General features: G+C 38.5%; 1 protein-coding gene across 1 annotated transcript in view; it reads left to right on the forward strand.

Moving 5' to 3' along the window:
* GFRA1 (GDNF family receptor alpha 1) overlaps nt 1-24,731 on the forward strand; it is a 143,769-nt gene that overhangs the window by 25,000 nt on the left and 94,038 nt on the right. The gene's annotated exons all lie outside the window — the stretch shown is intronic.

Here is a 24,731-nt window from a genome sequence, read left to right on the forward strand (position 1 = left end):
CATCAGACTTCAGACTTGTCCTAACTTTGCTGCTGACATATTGTGTCCTTGTGAAGAAATCCTGCTGCTCCAATGGTTGAATATTCTCAGTGAGGGCCTCAAATGCCAGGCAGAGTGCTTTGTCAGTAGTTATGCTGTAAGGTGATACTGAACACTGACACTCTTTCTTTTTTGTTGATCCACATCGAGACATCCCATTTCATCCTTTCTTCATTCAGATCTATTTTGTATAAAGCACATCAGAATTTCTGTGATTTCTCCCAAAGAAAATATGAGAAGAAATAAAGTTACTGGATTATTTGCTTTTGTACAGAAGACAGATCCTGGCCAGTGTTGTAAAACGTACTTAGGCCTTCTTTGAAGACTGGCAGAGCTTTATCTCCCAGCTCTAGGATGCAGTGAAGACAAGGGATTCTTCTCCCAAGCTGCCAGTTGCAGTGAAGCTGGGATGTTTTGTTTGTATGGGAAGAGCTCATTCTCACTTTGTGAAGTGCTGTATTCAGTACATAGAGCTTCTCAGTCTCTCTCCCCTCCCTGCCTTACCCTCCCTCTCTCCCCCCACACCGAGATCTATATCTATATCATATATACCTACCTGTGGATCTATAAACTGCCACAGGCAGCTGTGCACTGCAGGCTGAAGAGGGTGCAGGCAGTGGTGTGTGACAGTGCAAGGCCCTTTGCCTCAGTCATTAAGTCTGTCTGAACTGACCCATCTTTGCAGTTAAACTGCTTGGTTTGCTGCTTTTCAGCCCTGGCAGTAGAAGGGGACAGGGCAGGCAGAAATCAGATGTCTGGATCAGAGATAAAACATGCTAATAGCTTCTTGTGAGATAGTGTTAAGTATCATAAGCACCCATGCCCCTACATGAAAGAAATTACTTCTCCTCCTTGTTCGCAGCCTGTCTCTCATCCCTAAATTACATCACCACCAATGAATTCCATTTAATCCAACTAATTTCTGGCAGGAACCCCATAAAGTCATAGCGTAATGATCTGCAAAAGGGTGATCTTTCTTCTATTGTGTCATCTTGTATTATTTCCTTCTGAACCCTGTTTCCTAAAATGAACCAAAAAAATGTGGTGGTCTGTTGGGTTTCATATTTGTATTTTAGTTTGTTTATAAATGTGTTTCGTAATCTTTCTTCAGAATAATTGTGTGGGTGGAAAAATAGTTGAACATATCTATTAAGAAAAGATGAAAAAACTTTTATCAGTTGCCTAAAATGTTTATAATGTCTAGATTTTCTATCCTGTCTTCTTAATTAGTTTTATGAACTACACCAATTTACACTCTCAGGTTGTCTGGATATTAGGAAGCATCCAAGTGTAAAATAAGCATTAGGCTGATGCTCTTAGGCTGTTATTTTAAAAATACCTTTTGGTTTATTCTAACAAAAGTGGTTTGCTTGGGCTTTTTTATCTGAAGTTACAGCTTTTATATCCCTGAACTTTATGATATGTATTTACCATCTTAAGTGGACTAAGTTAATATTCTAATGAACGTAGTTTTTTTCAGAAAATGTATTATCATCCTGTTTTGTACCTTTCTAGTTGAGTTCCCATATTGCAGTCAAATCATTAGCCAGTTTTGAGGAACTTCTGAAATAGATTTAATATGTATTGTGTTTAACTTTATACATTTGAGCCATGTGATCCTCTTTTCTGCAGCTCATGTACAGAAACAGTGTAAGCATTCATTCTGATATAGCCTTTAAACATAAGAAGTGGTTCCATTCATGCTAAATCAGGTTTTGGCTTTTCTGTGAGACAATCAATAAAGTGATGGGATTCTCCTTTTGTTGCATGCTGTTAGCATTAGAGGCTCACCCAGGGATACAGCTTAATGCTTGCTTACTTGGCAAATGTGATTAAACTCTGACTTAGATAAAAGGAGAATAAGAGTAATTGTGCGGTAGAGGCAACAAGACATGGTATGAAGTACAGAGATCTTGTAAAAAATCGTGTGGAACTGTGTAATTTGTGAAAACTCAAAATAGGGCAGTTCTTGAAAGGATTAAGTGCAGGGGGAGAGCTTAGTGTGGGATTCATGTCAGTTCGGAGGAAAAGTTTTGTTTCTTAGTCTGTTTTACTTTACCCTTGCTTGCAGGGTAGAAGGTTGATCTTTGCTTGATTGCAGGAGAAGGTGATGTTTCAGTATGGAAGGAGGAGATAATCCTTAAGCAAGGAACTCTCCTAGTACTTTCTGTCTTTCTGTCCAGCATGACACTTTCACTGTGCTACTCCAACTTCTTGGATCTTGTGGCTGAAGACAGAGAACTTTGCATCCAAATGTGTATCTCGATTTACTGGAATCTTTTTAAAATTGTAGAGGAGTCTCTTCTCTTTGCCCAGATTGGTTGAGATCATACGTGTTTTCTTTTCTGAGCTGCACTGTGATGATTTGTGTATAGGACAGAAAAAATCAGATCTAGGTTGAGTTTTTTAAAATTATAGTTGGACTTATGATAGTCATAGTGCACTGTAGTTCATTAAGAGCTGTATCTCTTTTCCCAAACATGAATGATCTCTGATATTTTGTAATGGTAAATCTCAATTTTCTTAGATAAAGCAGTTTGAAATGTTTGGGTGTTCTCTTGGATAGACTTGATCCTTATAGAAATTAATAGATCTTGGGTGGCAGTGAAAATCAAGTAGTAGAGGCAGAATGTGAAAGTGTGAGGGTGAAAGTTCTTGCAGAAAAGGAAAATTATTACACACCTTGAAAAGAGGAGACAAGTGATATGAATGTCCCATATAAATTCATGCATATGAAATATATCTCTAAACAGACAAAGGAAATTTAAAAGAAAAGAGAAACAAACATTAAAAAACCCAACAGAAGAACCTCACATAACTCTTAAAAATCTTCCAACTGTGTTGTATACAGCTGTTTGTGGTCCACATGACATATGTAAAGAGAGAATTCTCAAAACAACTTGTCTACAGCAACTCCAGGAATGGATATTGTGTCTTCAAAAGACCCATATCCCTTGGCCTCAAATTAATCTTTCATACAGAGTTACCTATGACTGCTTGCTGCTAAGATCATCAGATTTCATATTGCCAGCGTTTGTTTTAGAGGAAAATGTTTTCAAAAAGCTTTATTCAACCTTGAGCTCATGCTTTCATATTGCCCTCTTTGTTTGAGACCAAAAGCTTTATTGATATAATAATGGATCTTTGGAAAAATTCATCCTGATTTATTAGTTTCTTTGGTATTATTATTGCATGAGAACACAGGAGAAAACTTTTATGGATTGGAGTTAATTCAGTGCCCATTTAAAGGAGGATCCTGAGAGAAAAGGCTGTGTTCTGGATTATTCTTGTGTAGGGCTCCTTTTCTTATTCTTGTAAATAGGGGCATATTTTTGTACTTTGGTAGTATGATTGGTGATTTTTCTCAAATCTCTCATATTTTTAAAGACAAATTTTTGATTTGTAAAGGGTGGTCAGTGTCAATGTACAGCAAGTGTCGTGATGACTTATGCAGAAGGTTGAGGCAACCTTCAGTGCTCACAGAGCAGGCAAGGCAGACTCTCCCAGAGGTGGAAGATGTATTTGGCCATTAAGAAGGCACTGCACCTTCTGGACAAAGGACTAAATTCGGCTCCTCAGCTCTTGCCCAGCATATCTCCTGGCTGTGCTCTGATAGAGTGTTTGCTAAGCTGGTTGCACAAGTTATCTATTTGCTTATGTCCCTGCAAGCTGATTGTAAAATACACACATTGAAGTCCACTCTCTGTCCTTGGAAGTTTCAAAACATTTGGATGAGCCCTGGGCACGTTGGTCTGCAGCTGACCCTGCTTTTAGCAGTGCTTCGTGCAGAGCCCTTCAGAGTCCTTCCAACCTGAACTATTCTGTGATTTTTATGAACAAACAATCAACAATATTTGTATGTTGCATTTGTTAAATAAGGCCAAACTGTTTTTCCTAAATGGTATCTGGGTGTAATATACAGATCTCATTATGCTGTAATCTGGCACTGCTCCGTGTGTGAATAACAGATTGTAATGGAAGGCCGGTTCTTCGCGGCTGAAAGTCATTGCAAGTTCTGCCATCCACAGAGGGGAGGTTCAGAATTCTCATTCACAATTCATGAGTCATAGTCTCAATTGCCTTCTGCTTTATGGAGTCACTGTCCCTGTGCACAGTGGGCAGAAAACATTTTATCAAATCAGATTGGGCCTGAGTGTTTTTCGCTGTGCTTTCCAAGGACGTAGCGGGTAAGAGGTGGAGAGGAGGATGACTCATGTTTCTCTTCTTGTCACTGATTTGCTTTGTTTCAGAGACCCTTCAGTGAAGGGTATGTGCTGTGGTGGGGAGAACTCATCCACCAAGCAAGTGGTGAAGATTTCATTATCTCCTGGCTGCTGTTGCAGATCTGTGACATAATCCATTTCTGACATCCTTTTAAGGTTAATAAATGAAATACCAGACTTTGGGACTGGATAGCTATAGGCATGTTGATGTTTTCCCAAAGATCTGGGAAGCTGGTATTTTAATTAGATTAATTAGATAGTGAATGCACTCTTCATTTAAGTAGCTATCAAAATGCATTTCATAGTAGTCTGTTTATTTACACAGTTGTCTGTCTGTCTCTTGAATGTCAGGATGTATTAATGATTGCTGGAGCATAAGGCATGGGAAAGAAGGTGCCTCACTGTTTGTGGGCTACACATTTTTTATTTCCAGAGGCTGTGTAATAAGTTTTTTCACCTACAGAGACTTTTCTGTGTAATGTGTATAACCCAACATCCTGTAAGTTGCATTAGAAGTTTTAGTTAGTTGAGGTTGAACAAACAAAACTGGAAAGGGGATGAGGCTTGTTTTTAATGAAATATCTGTCGTGGGAATGCATATCTATTGGGAATCTTTCTAATTGGCTTGAGCCATCTAAGGCAGCTTTGGCTATAGAATGTTTTCTAAATTAGAAATAACCACAACCAAGAGTATAGATTGTATTCTTTGTGTCACCAGAGTTTCTATTTATACTGTGAACACTCTTCCTGTTTGCAAAACACAAGACAGATTTATCATTTATGATGATAAAATCTAAGTGCATAATTTGTGAACACCACTGAAGTGCAAGAGAATAAATTGAGGTTTATTACTAAATAACTTGCCATACTTTATAAAATTTGCTATTCTGGTGGTAGGATTTGCCAGTCAGTAACATGATAGACTGTTAAGCATAATCTTCTGAAAATTTCTCATAGTTGGAAACTCAGTAGCATTTTTTTAAACACTGGAGCAGTTGTTATGGCGTTACTTCCTCACCTAACTAGGGAGAACAGTTTTCCTATTGGAATATTCCTATTGGAGAGAGTTACTAAGATTGCAAACACTAAAGTAAGAAACACATTTTAAAAATTTGTACTCTGTGCAAGGCAGTGTTTCAGGAGTCACTGTAACAAGGCATAAAAATTCTGGCTTTATAGTTTTCTTCTGTTTTGAGATGTAAGGCAGTTAAGAGTTGCTGGGCTTGATATATGTTTTATTGCTCTCACAATTTTAATTCAGTCTTTGCTTAGAACACTGAAAAAACAACCAAAATAAAGTTGGAGTTAGGTTCAGCAAGTGTAATTGAAAAGTTATAAATACAATTGCTTTCTGAATGACACATTGCACAGTTGTGTGCTGGATGTTCAGCAGTATCATATAAAATCTGAATTTTATATATAACGTCTGAGACATCTGAGAAAAGAAATATTAAAAAAGCAAGAAAGAGTGGTGGGGTTGTTTGTGTTTTAATGAAAGGGCCATAGCCAGGCACCTGAAAGCTGTGTTTGCACATATACCTGCACATATGTCAGAATATGATGGACAGCTGCTATTTTGAAGAAGTTTTCAATGTGCAGCCACAGATTATTTTTAGATTATTTGTGGATATTTAAAATTGGTTAATATCTGAGGAAATACCTTTTGAGAAACTTAAAAATTAAAAAATTGTCTTTATTTGTCAATATGTGTATAATTGCTTAAGTTCTGTGGCCCTCATTCCCAAAATACTTGTCTCATAAATCTGTTGTAAATATTTTTTTTTTGTTACTTTAATTCCTTTTATACTTGTTATTTCCTTATTTGATAAGTTTCTGGAAGAAATGAGTTGATAGTTAAAACATCTAGTTAAAACGATAGTAAAACTTGTGTTGATATGAATGAACATTTTTGTTAATCAGCCTGTGCCAGACATCTCACAGATACGGAACCTGATATTCCAGGGTCTCCTAAGGTATCACTGCTTCAGTAACCTGCATTTATGGGTGAAGGAAGGATTGAGAAAGTTGTTAGTAACTCTTGCAGTTAACTCATGTGCGTCTGAAGTAAAGCAACGTCTGTTTGAGTTGTTTGCCTGTGTATGGTGAGTGAGAGTCAGTTTGTAGTCTTGTATAAAGAGTGGACACGTGCTGAAGCAGTTTTGTGGTTTGGGAGCATAAAGGTTTAGAACAGAAAGGATTGGGAGCAGGTGACCTTTGATAAAACATTGTAAAAAGTTCCCCCTGAGTAATCGATATGTATTTACGGCCTTAATTTTGTCTGGAGTTTTTTTTTGGCACATCTCCAGAAGTTCAGCTCCCCTCATTTTTCAGATCTCCTTTATTTCCCCAATGCCTGTCTGATTTATATTGAACAGTTTTGGGAGGGAGGAAAGCATCCCAAGTTCACATGCCGCAGATGAAAAAATTGATGACAAAAGATTTTAGTGAAGGAGGGTGGAAAGAAAGTGGACTTGTAATTATGTGACGAGGAGAAAAACATTGAATTTATAAACCATTTCAAACTTAGGAGTGTCGGAGTACCTTTATTAATTTACTGTCAAAGTTTTACTCGAAGGTGTTATCTCAGGATTGGGATCAAGGAGGAAAAGGCAGGCTAGTGACATCACTGTCATGCTGCAGAGAGCAAACTCAGGGTGGTGCAAAGGAGCCTGTGGCAGGATGGGAGGAATCTGCCCTGGGTGGGAGTTCACGCGTCTCGCTTCCCCACTGGAGGGAGGGACGGAAGCACAACTCTCCTGAGGCAGCAGATCTTACATCGCCACCAAATCTGCTGCTGTTGGCAGTAGTCTGACACTCTTATGAGTCATCTATCATCCTACCATTTTTTTTTTTCTGTCACCATTGTGAAACAACAGATTTTTTCCCCCTCCTTTTCTAACCCTACCCTTGCTGTCTGCTGCCAGGCTGCTGTATGAGCAACGTGCTTGTGCTGGTCTGTTGCTGCCCAGTGATGGGAACTTGGCCCTTTGTCACTCTGCCTAGGTGCTGGATGGGCTCCATGCTTCTTCCCCATCCTTTTTCTGAGGAAAATAGCTGGCAGGTTCCGGTGCCAGAGCATGTGTTAGCATATAGGTTAACTTGTGCTGCTGTGAAATGTATCCCATTCTGTATGTCTGTATCGTCCCTTTAGTAGGGAAGGGGGGGGCCGTGCCAAGGGCAGACCAGCACCTTGCCATCTTATCAGCTACTCTATGAATTTCAAATATTACAAGGTAGGGGCATGACTATTGGCTGCAGTATGAAATTCAAATAATACTAAGTATGGACATAGCTACTCAGTGTCTTTTACTTGGGTCTCAGGCTGAAGCCATGATCCAACCCTTAAGCATTAAGGGAATCTACCAGTGCTCCTGCAATTGTCTGTGAAACTCCTGTTTTTACACACATACCGTATTCTTGTAAAACATTAGGAAACAAGTTTAGTATTCATTTCAGCAAACAGGAGAATTGAATTCTCTCTTCATTAGCAGTGCATGAAACTGTCTGCTGGTTGGTTCAGGACTTTGATTTTTATTCTAAACCCAGATGGAAATATTTGCATAAGTCCTACAGTAGTCCTTTGTGGGGGCTTTTTCGTTCTTCTCGCCCCAGTTAATATTGCAACTTTAAGAAATCCTCTAAAATTAATCTTTTCCATTATGCTCGTTTCTGAGTATTACGACTGTGACAGAAAGATCTAGAAATCACAGCCGAGTGCTGCTTTCCCACAGGCTGTGAAGCTGCAGTGATTATTTGTGTGTCGTGTGTGTGTTTATCTCTTTTGGCTGGCGAGGCCTTCCACGTTTCCCTGTTTTTATTTCCGCTCTCCACACACTCCTTCCCAGCTGCCGTAACCAGCACTCGCCCTCTGGCCAGTGTGTGGAATGAGCTGTTTGTGAGGCTGCTGGAAATGCCTCTCCGTCGGCCACTCGACAGGACGCACGCAGAGACGCTTGGCATCTGCGCTCCCTCTCGCTGTCTGGCAGCCTGGTGCCACCTGGTACCCTCTGGTGCAGAGTTTGCTGCTGTGCTTGGTTCCTGAGTACTCTGCAAAGAAACCCTACCTGGGCTGAACTCATCCCCAGAGCAGCTTCTGCTGTGTTGCTGGAAAAAGGATGGATTTTGGGATGGTTATGCTTTGTGCTGCCGGAGAAGCAAGATGTTGAATAATATTTGTTGTTGTTTCGTTGAAATTCTACTTACAGCTGTAGCTGTAGCTCTTAGCCTGCATGGAAAGTATCAGTGACTACTTTGGATTCTTTTTTCAACACCGCAGATCCCTGATTTTCTCCCTGGGAGTCCCCATGCTTGGGGTTGTCTTGTCTCTTACTGCTACTGTCAGTATTGTAGGGGACTCTACATGTGCTTAGTACAAGGGGAGAAAGCACTTGCTGAGACAAGGCCTCAAGGATCTGGAAAGGGGAATCTTTTTTTCCCTCAACTAACTTTATTTTTTTTTTTTTCCTGCTGCCTGTTTTTATTATACCCATGATTCACCTTCATTTTCAAGTTAAGTACTATGGTACTTGTAGAGTATGTACTTGTATTTGTGTGTTTGTGTGTGTTTTACTCTTGAATATAAATAACATCCTGGTGTCTCTACAGTTTAGAAATTCTGCCAAGCTGTCACAGAGATCTTTTCATGATCCATATCCTTCTCAAACTTCCTGTGATTGGTTTTTGAATGCTGGGGCCAGTGGACCATAAGTTTTAGAGTTAGATTTGTTAGAGGTACCATTTTGCATTCCCAGAGAAAGGGCTGTTGCATTCGGACACCATTTCCTGTTGTCCCATCTCCTGTTTTAGACCAGTGTTGAATATATTCAGAGATGTGATTTCTGAGGTGCAATAACAGTTATATAATAGCCTAAATTATGAGGCTACTTGGCTCTGTACGTGTGTGTACATGTGTTCCATAAGCAAAGTCTGTCTTCATCCAGGGGTGCTTCCTGCACTACAACTGCATGACAGTCACATAAAAGCAAGAAAGGACTAGAGGAGCACTGTGTTTGCAGCAGGCAGTGGATTTCAGGTTCATTTCCAGTTGCCATACATGTTGCCGTTTTTAATACCTTTTGGTGACAGCTTTTATAACATTAAGGGTCAGAGTGAAATGGATATCTTATTTCATCTTTCTAAAAGCAAATAGTTGTAACATCCTTTGGACCAAATCCAGTCTCTCTTTCCCTTGGAGTGCAAGTGTTGAAAGTATGAGAAGCATCACAGCTGCAGATGTATGGGGTAGATGCAAGCAGCAGAGAGCTGGTAACTTCCAGGCTAGCTCTTTCCACAGTGGTGCATTGGAGATACTGAGAAGGTTGGCAGTAGCAGTTGCTAAGCCTGCAAGCATACAAATTACTGGCCAGTGCCCCAGCACAGCATCTACATAGCAGGCATAGATATGTCATAGCTCCACAGCTGTTCCACCCCCTCCGTGACATTACATATGGTGAGTGAAGCCTACCTAATCTCTGCATTGAGCTTTGCTTCCTCAGGGGAGGATCTTTGGGCTCTCTGACCTAGCAGCCTCTGTCTCTGGTTTTTTATTTTAAATTTTTTTTGAAATTAGCAATGTCCTGATGACACATTTGATAATTATGCAACTTTGGACTAGAGGGTGAGTGGTATCAGTTGTTTCCCTGCTTTGTTTTTGCACCTCCCTGACACCACAATCCTACTTTTGCCCATCCCTTGTGTTTCTCCCTCCTTCTATTTTTTCTTTCTCAGCACACCTAAAATAAAAAATACATACCCAAACTAACTCAAAACCTGTACATATCATAACTTTCTTTGGACTTTTGTATTAGTAGTAGCAAAAACGCCTTACAGAGTATAGCAATGATTGTTCCAAAGGCCCAAGAGGTTGTTCTCACTTGTATTTGATGCTCAACTGAAGAAAGGAAATCTCTCCACTTCTCTTCAAATAAACTTCTTATCTGGAATGTCATGGCTGCATGTCACCCACTATAGCTAGATTTGCCTGACTTCTTGTCAGGTCAGGGTTTATTTGTACAAACCTAATTTTAGGGCTTTCTCTTCTACGTAAAATGTTGGGGTTGTTTTTTTCCCTTTGATTTAATTTGTCAGTATCATGCAGCATTTCTGCCTCCCTCTCTGTATCCATTTCCAGTCAGTTTGTGGATGATGGCACAGATTTGACATTTGGGTTCTTTTCATGGCTTTTAGGGAACTAAAAAAGGCTGACGGTCACTGGCTGATTGGTATGATAGGAGAGGTCAAATTTAGGATCAACATCACTTTGTGTAAATGTAAATAAAACACCACTGAATTTTTAGCTGTTTGCAGTATATGCTGAATTTGGTCTTTGGTATACAAACTAATTAGGGAGAGAAACTTGATAAAGAATAAGAATTGAATTAAAAAATAATCCATACAAATATTTCTGGAATTACAGAAGCTTTTTTTTTTTTTTTTTTATAACAATTATGAAGCAAAAAGTATGGATTTGTAGCAATGTGAGGTCCCAATAGGAGCATAATTACTTAAAGTCTTGTGAAAAAAGAATTATTTTCAAATTGCAATAATTCGGCCGAACTGTTTTACCATTTGTTTTCCACAAGTGTGTAATAAAAAATCTCATTGCTTTATTCTCCAAGTGTAATTTGTACCAGTGGTGTAAAAACAATATCAGAGGTTCCTGCTTCTTACAGGGAAATTTATACTATGGGCTACCACAGAGATAGAAGTTCTCCTACACCACGTGAACAGATATTAACTTGAGACCCGCATCAGACAACCATTTTTGTCTTTCCCCTTTGTTTAAAACATGACATAGATAAATATAATTTTGCTTAAGAGACCAATTTATGCTTGAAGTACTAAATAGTTTTTGTGTTGCCTTTATATGAATTACATTGAACACTTACCCAGTTGTCACGAGGATGAATCAAACTAATATAAAGTAATCCTTTATTCATACCAAAAACACTTTACTGGTTTACTTTACTGTAGTCAGGTCTCAGAGAGAATCTTTCTAAGTAATCCTTTGAAAGAGAGGAGCTACTGACAGAGCTATGAATTCTCTGTGGGTTTAGGAATTCATCATTGGACTGTCTCCACTCAGTTTTCTGGGGAAAACAGTAGTTTCTTGAGAAAGAGGTAAGATGTAAATTTAAAAAACAATAAACCACAAAAAGCATCAGCACGCACTTTGGGTCGCTGGTGACAACACACAACTGCAGCGGCTTTCCATGTGTTGTGGATATAAATAAACAATTGTATTACTGAACTTGTTGCAAAAACACATGCTTTTGCCTTAGAATTGGTCCAGAAAAATAAGAGAAGCTGTAAAATGAACCATATTTTGAAGAAGCATTAAATAAGCTCTTGCCTGTGGATAACAGGGTAGAATCACTTTAAATCCAATTTCACTTGGAGATCTGGCTAATTCTTAAAAAAGGGAACTACAAATGATATTTTCTTGAATCACTTAGCAATACCAAAACACAGACGAGAATTCTAATTTCTCTTTGTCAGTAACAGATAACATAAAGATAAAAGCTGTTGTAGAATATGAATATTAATTTGTTAACCATATTGAAAAAACCTTCTGACCACCCAGCCTTGTGTTTTTGAAGCGATGTTCTGGGAAGTAGCTGATTGAATCCCATTAATTTAAATGAGAGTCAAATGACTGTCTGTATGGACCTCTTTGAAAATTTGAGGCTTAGTTCTTTATTCTTAGTTCTATTGTAGAAGACTTTAATGTATTTAGTGGACTTTCAAAGGCAGACATGTATTGTGCAGTTAAAATACTACAATTTAGTACTTGCACTGCCTAAGTTGTCATTTCCTGCAGAGTAAAAGAGTATAGTTAAAACGTTGTTTTACTTGATGTTGCAAGATTTAAGGCTTATACTTGTTCAGAGTGTAACTGCTGAAAACTTTATTGCCTGTTGTCAAAAAAAAATTTTTTAAGTTAATTTTTGAAACTTGAATCTAAATCTCAGGTCATGCTTCCTGTATAATTACACACACTTATTGGAGCGGCCTAGGGTGAAAATACATAGAACTTTGTGATACAAAGGAAACAGAGAGGAATGCTGGGCTTTTATGTTGATTACACCTGTATGGGGGCTTTATAAGCTTACAGTTTGTATCATTTATAGATCCAGAGTCAACATAGCTCTAATGTAACTAGTACTGCAAAGCTTTTTTTTTTTTTCCTTTCAGCTGACTGAATGATACGTAAAGCAATTTTCAACAAATGTCTCCAGTAGGCTGTCATCGTGGAAAAGCCTTATAATTTTACATTTTAACCTTAGCACTGGCAGCTGTCTAGAAATTATTTCATTTATACCAAACTTTTCTGCACAAAGCACTTGCTCTCTTACTACACGGGAAGAGAACAAACTTTAAACCGTAACGTTCATGTTGTTTTATCAGATCTTTTCCATCTGTACTTCTGTCCTTATGAGGATGTTGCAAAAGTGAAATAGCAATATCTTTTTTTTTTTTTTTTTTCCTTGGAGTAGTGTCAGTTTTATTATGAAAGTAGAAATTTGAAAACTCCCGTGTGACTTAGGTACTTAATTGCCAGTTGTACCTTTCAGAATGTTTACTGTGGGAATCTGATTGAGAATAGATTGTACTTCATTATGTCCAAGCTGTTTTCTCTTTAGCAGTTTGGTTTGCTTTAAAACTCATATACACGCTAGTGCAGGGGCTCAGGTGGTAGTATAACTGCCTTCTATAAAATTGTTTTTTAGTTGTTGTTTTATATATATCCATTAATCCTTTAGTGTGGGTTAAGAGGTTTTTTAAAAAAACAACCAAACAACAAAAACGTAGAACATCAATTAGAACAACATAGATCAAAAATTTAAGATCCCTTAAATTAATCCTGAATCCAGATTTTATTCAGGATCAAGTAATGGATAAGATATTCTTAGCTCTGGCAGCTGTAAAGCCTCACAGACTGTGTGTGCCCTATTTCCTATAACTTACAACCTAAATTTTCCAGGAAACAAAAATAATTTGGAACTGCAAGTGTACACTCTAGTTAATCTCTAGAAGTATATTTGCCCTGTATACTAGCTGGAAGATATATTTTGGAGGTAAATTCATAAAATCTCATTAATCTTCCCATGAGATCTGCATTTCTTTATCAGTAAACAGTGTAATAACTTACAGGTGGAGGTGAGCAGGTTTTTGAACAACGTGGTGTTATCACATACATCTGAAACCTATGACGATAGACTTGCAAGTATTTTAATTTTTGCATAATGAACATGCAGAATTATTCCAAAACTCAGAAAAACCAAAACTTTCAAACTCTTGAAAAATACCCTCGTGCTCTGTCAAGGTAATCTGCACTACACCATGGTACAAATAATGGTTCAAATAACAGCTTCAGAGAGGATGGTGCTAGTTTGTCTTTTTATTGCCCATTGGGGTAAGGAGTTTGTGTTCTTGCAGATCTTCTTGGAGACAGTATTCAGAGGAAAAATCTTACCTACAAATAAAGCTTTATGTTAGAAATTGATCCACTTCCTGAAATTGTTGTCATATCACATTGGCTCAGGCAGTGGATATTTTCAGATCCTTCTTCTACTTTTTTTTTTTTTCTTTTTTTTTTTCTTTTTAAACCTCTCTCTTTTTGTGAGATGAACTGTCAGTCATGCATTAAATGGTTGCTGGTTAGACATTGCTTTTCCACAGATAGGGAGTTGGCCTCAGAGTCACCACATAGACTCTTTCTGAATTCAGTTGTTAACCAGTGGACAACCAGCAACTTATAATTAGCACCATTTTAATTATAGGTCAGCGGTGTTGTGGAAGAGCCAACTGCTTAATTACTTAAATATGGAGAAGGAGGTCTAATCTGAAGCTTTCTTCCTCTAGACGTCTTGACCTCTGTGGTTTCTTTGGTTTTATTTCCTCTTCGATTTCCAGCATTTGGAGACTCAACTACACATAATTTACCCACTGTAAAGTCAAATATTTTCAGTCGGTCTGTTCACTTACTAAGGTTACAGATGCCGTTTGGTACAGTATTTTTTGTGGTTGCAGTAGCAGAAACATAAAATTGTCTCAAGAAAAAGGACATTTGATAAGGTTCAAAGCACTGGCCTCTCTTGCTAGAATCTTTAAAGCAGTACAGGTAAAAAAGAACCCCAGAAAATGAAACTACAACCCACGAACAACTGTGGTATTCAGGTGGCTGAGACTTTATGCTGTCTTATAGTTCACAGAAAGATTCTCTCATGTAATCTGAAGTGTGGGAACAAAGAAATTAAGAACAGCATTCACAGGCACACAAATTCTCAAGAGATAACCTTCTGAGATTTGGTAAGCGGAAAAGTAAAACCATGCCTAGTAAAAATAGAAAGGAGAAAAGAGAATTGTGGATTTAGACTTTGTTTATTTAAGAGGCTTCAAACGTTGTGTATTTAGGGATTTTCCCGTCAGCCTGTTTTATTTATGTCAGTGTTTGGTTCCTGTACATGATGGGTCTGATGAGGAGCAGCTGAAGGAGTTGGGGGTGTTTATCCTGGAGAAGAGGAGACTCGGGGGAGACCTTGTCACTCTCTGCAACTACCTGACAGGAGCTTGTAGCCAAGTAGGGGTCGACCTCTTCTCCTAAGCAACAAATGACAGAAAAAGAGGAAATGGCCTCAAGTTGCACCAGGGCAGGTGCTACAGAGTATTAGGAAAAATTTCTTCGCTTACTGGGTTGTCAGGCATTGGAACTGGGTGCCCAGGGAAGTGATGGAGACACCATCCCTGGAGGGACTTAAAAGACGCATCGATGTGGCGCTTGGGGACACGGTTTAGTTGTGGGACTTGGCAGTACTGGGTTGACAGTTGGACTTGATGACCTTAGAGGCTTTTTCCAACCTAAATGATCCTCTGATTCTATGATTTCTACTGCCTGAAGAGTATAATTCACTAAATATGGTTGGGGAAAAAAAGGCAAAGTTTCACTAATAAGAATCTCACATAGACTATTAACTGAAAACTTCCAGGAGTCATTATTAGTTGCAGTGGTAAGGGTCAGGTCTCTTTGTGGATATATCTTCTCTTGGCTTTCAGCCTAACAGCTTTAGGGGACATTAGCTTGGAACTGAGCAATATAAGCAGAAACAATTCTGTTGCTCCTGCCTGGTGGGAGCTCACAGATGCTTGTAATAAAAATTGTTAAAAAATTGTTTCATTAGTTTGCAAAAAGCAGATTTCTTGGAATACTCTACATTCTTTTGCCAGGAATACTTAATTTCTTTTATGCTCTGTGTCTGACAAGCGCTAGCAGAAGCTACCTCACAATTAATTATGATGATGCATAGGACTTAAAATGACCACTCAGCATTTTTCCATTTGCATGTTGAAAACAAAAGGAAATTGGATCGAAAACAATGTGGCGTTTAATGCAACTGTTCCTTTAAGTGGCACATTTTTCCAAAAGATAAAGAGATATCAGCCTCCTAGAATTACATAATATCCCAGACATAAGTAAAACTAATCAGATATGCCACGTGCCCTCATTTTGTAAGTGCAATAGCTCATTTAGCTGTTAGCAAAACCTTGCTTAGTGATGCATCAATAATTAGAAACTGTCACTGTCTGTATATGAATAACACTTTTTCTCCCTCTTGCTATTTTGATATTTGGAAATATCACATTTCATCTGTCCTGGAGTACAAACGTAGTTGGACACTTCAAGATGTCTCTATGGAATTTTTAAAATATCGCAAAATCAAGTGTAGAATCTTTATACTTACAATGAAAAAAATGTAATTTTATCCTATAGGCATATAGGAAGGGTTGCTCTTGAGGTAACACATCTGCAAAACAGCCTGCTCTGTGCAGTGTTTAATATAATTAGTTTTCATACAATTTGGGAGTGTGTATTTTAGAAACAAAGACTTTCTTACTTGAATGGAGTATTTGTACTTAAACCTGCTTAGAAGGTTAATAGGAAGCTGCTTACTGGTGATTTTTTAGCAGGCAGGCTTCTCTGAGCTCTTGGCTGTTCATCCATTAGATGGAATGGGCACAGAGAAGGGCACAGGGAAGTTATGGCTGTCAGTAGCAAAACTGCCAGAAATCATTAAAGCACTGCAAGCCTGGGCTGTAAACAAGTTGGACAGTCTTGCTGGATGACAGTGTTGCGATATCCTTTTCTTTGCAGATCAAAAGAGCGTCTTTGCAAACCTATGTTTTGGCAGCCCACCTTTCATGAGGACACAGTTCCTCTGTTCTCCAAGGCGTGTGTTTCATGTGCAGCAGCACTTTGTGTGTAGCCTTCATCACTGGCTCTGTTGTTGCATTTCAACTGAGAGTCAAAGGAAGGACAGCACATCCCATCCATATGTACAGATCTGGAGTCAGGCACACTGCATGCAAGCTAACTTTAATTCATGCTCGGAAACTTATCCTGTTCCTTATAATAGTTTTTATATAAAGAAAACAATCTCGAGTAAACTATTATTAAAATAGGCAGATTTAAATAAAAGCTATTGTAAACATTCCAGCAGCTGTGTGACAGTGGTATATACAAGGTTATAGTGATCCACCTGTGGTGTTCAGTTGGAGTAGGTGAGAGAATTTCCCTTTTCCTTCATAGAGATGTATAAGTGGATAGTGCTGAACATTTTCTGGGTGACTCCGAGCTGTGCTCTTCCACTAAAAATGATGGTGGTGCAAAGATCTGCTGCTCTGAAGTCTAGACAAGATAAAAACCCAAGTGGAAGTTGGATAACTCAGGTAAATGGAGATCTGGGAGGCACATAAAGCCTGGAAAACTCTCCATGCTGAGGAGAGGACAATGCAGATCCAATTTAGGATATTTACATCTATTCAGATTTGTGAATAATAGTCCTTAAAGACGATTTAGTGACACTGTTTTATCAGTCTGCTCACTGCAGCCATTTGTCTGTGAAATGATTTATTTATACCCATATGAACCCTACATTTTGATACTGCAGTGCACCAAAATGTCCTGTAAGTCCAAAGGCTACTTGGAAGCTCACAGGTAAGTCTTTAGTGCAGCTGTTCACATTACCTAATGGTAACACCTTCAGAGAGTAAATGACATGATTTCTCCACAGGGAGGTTTGGCTCTCTATTCACTGGTGATCAGACAAATTTGGAAAGCCCTCCTTGTCACAGCCTCAGACAGTGCAGGTCACCTAAGAGATATTCCAGCCACTGTTTAGCTGTAAATATCTGGGAACTCTACAAATTTTAGCTGACACTAAACCAACACTGAGATTTGGTTTTGATGTGTAAACTAAATATTTCCAATTATTTTTTAATGGAAATCTAAAATAATGAAATGACAGTCTAGGACTTGAGAAATTCTCTGGACAGCATACTCATCTGTTCCAAATTCCTACTGTCTCCAGTCTAGTGGGATTTCAAAACTTTATTCAAAGACCAGCTGCCTGAATTAATAGGAAATGTATTGAAGGTGCATGATGTAATGGATTTACATGCATACATATATATATGTGAATAACTGGATGGCTGTAAGAATAGTCCTTTGTCTCAGGTGGTTCCTTGACACACAGCACCAAGACATTCACTCCCACACATGGGCTCTGGAGGGGAAATTTCCTTTTCCTCCTGTTGCATGTAAAATATGACAGGTTTGTGTTTTTTTTAAACCAATGCTCTTTGTTATTCACAAACCATAAATATTTATGGGCTGTAAGAAAATACACCTGCTGCTTATTGCTCCACGTGAAACAAAAGCCTGGAAAAGAAAATACTGCAAACCAGAGGAGATGCTGAAACATATTTTGTCAATTACTGATAAGTACTAGAAGCTTAAATGAAATTTTTCAGAGACAAGATGCAAAAAAGATAGTGGCAAAGTTAAGCCATGCCCTTCAAGGCCCTGACTCCAAAGGCTCTGCTTAGTAGAAATCATAAGGGATAACTGCAGCACTGTCAGAAATGGATGGCAGTTGTGTAGATTGGAAAAGTAAACTCTTCTCAGTATGTTTTCAGAGGTGATTGTGGGTAATCTGTGTAGACAAAGCTGCTTGAGGAACCCCTTTTTATTACAGGGCTAAGGGGATTTTATGATCCGTCTCACATCAGCTGGCATCCGACCGTGCCTTGGTTGATCCATTAAACTGGGAGAGCTCTTGGTGTCGATGGTCTGTGTCTACATTGCATTCAGTGTGCGAACATTTGAATTAAATTTGGACTTTGGTGCCATGTAGCCTCACTGGCATGTAAAATACTCCAGACTGCAAAAGTACATCTGGGAACAAACCTTTTTTGAATGTTGAACTTGTAGTGTGTTGGCTACATGATTCTCAATACAAAAATTAGCTTTTTGAAGGATTCCAGAGAAAATATGCTTAGTTTTATTATGAAGTGCCTACACTAAGAATTCATAATGTTTACTAGGATGAAAATGATTAGGTAAAATTCATCTACGACTTTATAGTAAGATACCTTCCCAGGGGTTTCATAGAAGAAATTCTTTCTCCCCACATGTTGTTATGACCCATAGGTCAGAGACAGCTGTTTGCTGTCTCTAAGGTAGACACAGTAATTTCCTATCCAGGGTTTATGGAGATGGAGCTGCTGCAGTGGCATTTTTTTCAGCTCTAGCCATTTTTAGTAAATGTGAATTGTCCTACTTATATGGTGAATAACAGGAGATAATACTGTGTCTTACAACAGGAACATGAATGATTGCAATGTTTCAAAATCTATTGTGCAGTAAAGAGCAACAGTATACTGTGATCACACTTTCCATTGCCAGGAGCAGCCTATAAAGTGATTTGAGAACTTATTTGAGTTGTTCTTGTCTCAGCTTCTGAATGTTAGCAGTGGCATCTGATAGCTTTACAGCAATGCAGGGCTTCTGAAATGGCAAACTCCAGCCCAGGAACTACCTCTTTTACAAGCATGTGATGTCTGTAACTTTTCCATGGGGAGTCCTGGAATTCCTACCTGTGACCTGGGGCGAAGCTTCCCCACAGTGACAGACCTCTGAGCTTTGAGGTTTTTGTTAGCACGTCTGGTAAAGCTGAAGTTGGTTCGTTGCTCCCACTGAGCACAATGTGGTAAGGTCTGATCAGACCTTGGTAAAAATTAGTGATGCTGGCAAAATTAGCTTCTGGTCCTTGAAAAATACTAGTCGAGTGGTCTTCTAATAGTACATTGTAATTCAGCTTAAAGAGCTTAATCAGAATCTATTATGTGCTGCTAAAGTGGCTCAATAATGGAAGGCTGATTCATAACCGTCATAATCACTTCATTGCAATTTTATTTTAGATCTGTTTTACTTCTTGCTTTAGTGCTCAGTAGAGTCTTCATAGCCAGAAAAACCTTCAAATAAAATATTTGTAGTATTAAAATTTGGGGTTGTACCTATGAAATAGTAAACCACTTAATTGAAGGGCAGTACACTCTTTATTTTATTGCTTTACTTGCATTTGTGGTGTAAAAAGAGTTTCTTACCAGTGTATTGACATATATTTTTACCTATTTTATGTCATCTTGAAAAATCCAGAAGTTGAATTTTTGGGGGAAAGCGTCTCATTTTTGAGAATGTTTTGCTTGCTCTACTGCTCTACTAAATACTGGCTTCCAGTATTGTCTGTTAGAAAGCACAGCTAAATTTGTAAAATAGATTATAATAATACTCAATTACCTCATCTCCTTTCCAGGAAATATTTCCTCCAAAATGAGGTGTGACAACAATCAGAAGTGTAGTTAGAAATCCCTCTGGTGACCCTGGGGAAACTGCTGCAAGTAGTTACTCTTACTGCTCCTTTGCTGATGTTACCTTTCCCCATAGCTGAGCTTCTGTAGTAGGTCATGGGATGATTCTGAGTGGAGCTCCCTTTGAATTACTACTGAAGGGTGATTTTATATGAAAGACACATGATCCATCATAATGTCTCTTCTGTGGGGGTCGGGTCAGGTCAGGTCCTTGTGGGTGACTGTCAAAATCACTGTATAGCTGTTCCTGGAACTATTGTATATCCATGCTCAAATAATGTGTTTGAAATTCATGTTTTTATGATCTTGAAGTTGGCCTGTCCCTGTAGTATTTGTTCAGGTTTCACATTTCTCATTGGCTCAGTAGCAGTACCCAAATGTGCAGACAAAAGACAACCTTCGAGGGGGGCTCAACTGATGATCATCACCCTCGTTCTTTGGGGAAGGCAGAGCTGTCTGATCACCAGTTCAAGGCTTTAGATGTGCCACTGATCTACTGACTGATCTGTCTCAGCTTATCAATCAGATTGATGGGTATAAAATCACTTCAGCTTTCCTCCAGAACAAAATGTGTGTGCAGCTTTATAGAAAGGACTTTGAATGTGTGCATTGCTGTGTAAGTGAAGTAACCTGCTATGGTGTTGTATTGGGATGGAGTGGATTAATTTAATTAATCAATCTTGATTTAAATCCTGGCTTTCAAGTAGCCTCTATTTGCATAATTGATTTAAATTTTGCTTTGCATCTTACTGTCTCATGATTTAGCTAAAGAAAGATTGATTTTTAGTTGTTAGTAAGCATTGATTTTTCAATGAGATACACTGTGAATTAAACTGATTATTTCTGTTTAGGCGGAGAAGGTTTTGAGGTATTTTTTGTGTTTTCTTGTGTTGTTTTTTAAATCTTTGAAGATGTCAATCACTGTCATGCAGTGATTTGGTTGTACTTACTTAAAAGAAAAAACTCCAGGGAGGAGCAGCAAAACTACTCTGGACAGAATAAGAAGTGGCTCAATTAAAATGTTGCTTACTTCCTTTTTCAAAATAAAGGCAAAGATTATGTTCTAGTGGTTAACTTCAGGTTGAGGGAAGGGGTTAGGTTTAGAAGAGATACCTGAGAAAGCCTAGCAGGGAGTTGTGTTTTGGAAGGGAAGAAACAAAGAGATTTTCTATCTATTCAGCATTGTGGTGGCATGTATGAGGCTTTGAGAAAAACAGTAAGGAAGAGTAACTGCATTTGTAGGAAACAGGAGCAGAAAAGAGAAATGTGGAGAAATTAACTAAGAGGGGAGATGAATTAAACCTTGGAAGAGTCAGAACCTTGAGCTTAGTACTGAACGTAATGGATAGCTTTATGTAAATTTTCTTTTAATGGGTGACCATTGTGACATGGCCAGTGCGGGTAAGGAGGGCAATTATTCTGGCAGCTATATTTTAGATGTATTGGAGCATGGGGAATAAGACCTTAAATAGGAATTTGCTGTAAATGATGCAAGTAATGTGAAGCCTGGGACAAGTATTTTAGTGGATGGATTGGAAAGGACAGGCTGGATATTGGAGATACCATAGAAAAGTACGATGACAGTTTGAGCTGCGATCAAGTGATGGAGAAAAGAGTTGAACGGGCCATGAAATTTCAAATCTAGAGAATTGAGAAAGATAGTGGTATTGTCAACAGTGGTGGCAAGGAGGTGAGAATTCAAAGAGAGGATAAGAAGTTCAATTTTCAAGAGTCTGACATCAAAATCGTGTGTTTGAGAAGCAGGCAGAGAAGTGAGATAGCCTGCAACGTAGGGGAAATGAAAGATGCGAGTGAAGATTGGTGATTCATCAGTGTCGAAATGGTGCTGGAAGCTGAGGTCAGGTGAACCTGCTGAGATGGGAGTAGGAAGGAGGAGGACTGGCTGAGATTTTGCACTGGAAATCAGTGGAAGCAGAAGGAAGAAAAAGAAAATTGTTGACGTGTCAAGTCCTGCAGTGGACAGCTGAGGTAGGAAAGAGTATGAATACCAAGTGTTAAATAGCTAAGCCACAAATCAAATACCTGAATAAAAACCTTATTGATTTCCATTTTAGAATGTCTTTTGTATAAATTTTAACAGGACCTTCTTTTCTGTAGGTGGCTACTGAGAAAATCAAGCTTCTTTGTCAGTGTCTGTCAGGCACCTTGTACCATGTGTGATGTACCCCAGATCAGTCTGTTTTAAAACCTCTCGCTGTGCTTTCAAAATGTGAAGAACCATTGTATTTCAGATAGCTTCTTGGGATGGAGGGAGCTTCCCTTAGCTGGCAGTGAGAACACAAGTGCCTTTGCTTGCCTGCCTTGGGTGTTAAATTTCTCCCTGTGATCCTTTTCTTCCAGCAACACAGGCAAGAACGCCAGGGTTTTATCATAAATTGTAAACAGTCACCAGCTCTTCACATGCATGAAAATAATTTGATTGGTGACCTTTGAGAGAAATGTACGTGTATTATCTTTAATTTATGGAGCAAGTAAATCTTGAGGAGCGCTTACATGAGGGGTTGCCCCTAAGTCTCAGATACCTTATGGCAGGACTTCTGAACACATCCAAGAAATCCATAATTCCTTCTGAGATACTAAATGTTACTTCAAGTTTGGACATTGAGGAAGAAATAATTTTTTTAAAGCTTATTAAAACGTTATATGAATATTTTTCAAATAGAATTTATATTATCACTGGTGCATAACTTTTCAAATGAATAATTCATGGCAACGAGTCGTCACTTTTGATAATCTCTAGTGGTATGTTATGTTGGTTCTGCTGAGAGATTAACACTTATGGCCTAAGGAATAAAACCAGAGAATCTAATCCATTTGTTTGCCTATTCGCAGTGGCAGATATTTTCTTAAATTAAAACCTCTTAGTTTGAATTCTGAGTCTTAAAATTGAATCTGTTTTAGCTCATTTTAGACTTTTATAAAACAGGATTATGATATATAACATATTGCAGGCCAAGAAGTATGGAGACTATTGATTTTCAGCACAGTTTTCCTATCACAGACACTGAAGAATGTTTCTAACAAAAATTTATAGGATATTAAGCAGAGAAATGGTTTCAAAAGGCTATTGGAAGATACAGGAAATAGGCTAGACCGTGTCTGTTAATAATTGGGTGTTATAAATTTTCTGAAAAGCAGCTGAATTTGAAATGCTTTTTCATCACACATTATGATGGCACATCTAATATAAAAGTAGGCAAAAATGTAAATGTAAAAATGTTGTTTTAGTAGTACTAGTTGGACCCGATCCACATCATGTTGTAAAAGTATGCATTTAACGATAAATAGTGATGTAGTAGAAGTTAGGTTTTACCTCAGAAAACACTGATATATATGTAAATTATGTACTTTATGTCTGTTTGACTTCTTCCATTTATGATTAGTTGAGTTTTAACTTATGTAACAGAAATGTTAGTGATGTACGTTATTGCTTTTCTTGGTTGGTTTACATCTGGAAGGAACAGGTGACCCACTGGTACTGTGTCCTGGCAGATACTGTGCAGTATTGCACAAATGGTGCGAAATTTAAGGAATATGCAGATCACAGAATCATTTAGGTTGGAGAAGTTCTCCAAGCTCATTGAGTCCAACCATTAAACCAGCACTGACAGGTCCACCACTAAACCATGTCCCCAAGAGCCACATCCACATGACTTTTAAATCCTTCCAGGGATGGTGACTCTACCACTGCCTTGGGCGGCCTCTTCCAATGCTTGACAACCCTTTCTGTGAAGAATTTTTTCCTAACATCTAATTCCAACCTCCCCTGCTGCAACTTGAGATGAGTTTCTCTCTTATCACTTGTTCCCTTGGAGAGGAGGCTGACTCTCACCTGTCTACATGGAACATGTTCAAAAGACATAGATGTTGATGAAGGTACATAACCTAATAATTAAACCTAATAATTAAACCAGTTACCTGTTGATCCTAAAAACCCAAACTGAAACAAAAGCAAACAAACAAAACACCCACAACCCAAACACTTATTTTCTTGATTCATGCACTTCTGAAGAGATAGGACTGTCGTTTTCAGTGTGAGGTAGCCTGTCTAAACAGTATTGTAAATAGCCCTCAAAACAATTGTTTTAAACCCTTCTCATTGCAACAGCTAAGAGGAGTGGCAAATCAGACAAAAATGCAAGATGACGTAGTTAGTGAAGATGCACCTTCCAAAACTGGGTTTGAATTTGGTCATAAATGAACCTGGTCACACATTTGGAGGGTGGGAATCTTTTAGGACATGCTCCCAGGATACAAGTGACCTTTAAGCATAACATGAAAAAAAGGCATGTCCTTTTTAGGCAGTAGTGGCTATTACAACTATTTGTTTTTAAAAAATACATTTTTACATTAAATGTCATTTTAGGTTAACGCTTGGCAAAAAATGTTGCCCCGTTTTGGCACCTTTTTATGGAAACTGTGGTACCTCATAGAAGATATAATAACTAAACCTTTACTTGGAAAAGTTATGCTGGTTATGTTCCACAGCATAGAAATTGTACATGTAGTTCTGAAGAGAGTAACTGGCCAAGAGATACAGTGCTACATCAGAATTGGAATTGATCTGTGGTGTAGGCCAGCAAAAGATATTTCTATTAATTTATGTCTTCCTGTGTCAGTGAGGCTTCGAACAGCCTCACAAACAGCCTGTGACAAGAGGCTCCCACTTATAGTGCATGAACAGGGAACAATCTCTCAAAGTTGGTTTGTGTAGTATGTAGTGCAGCTATTACGTGACCT

The sequence above is a fragment of the Myiozetetes cayanensis genome, unplaced genomic scaffold (assembly GCF_022539395.1).
Source record: "Myiozetetes cayanensis isolate MyiCay16 unplaced genomic scaffold, myiCay2020 scf10, whole genome shotgun sequence".
In the NCBI taxonomy this organism is placed as follows: Eukaryota; Metazoa; Chordata; class Aves; order Passeriformes; family Tyrannidae; genus Myiozetetes; species Myiozetetes cayanensis.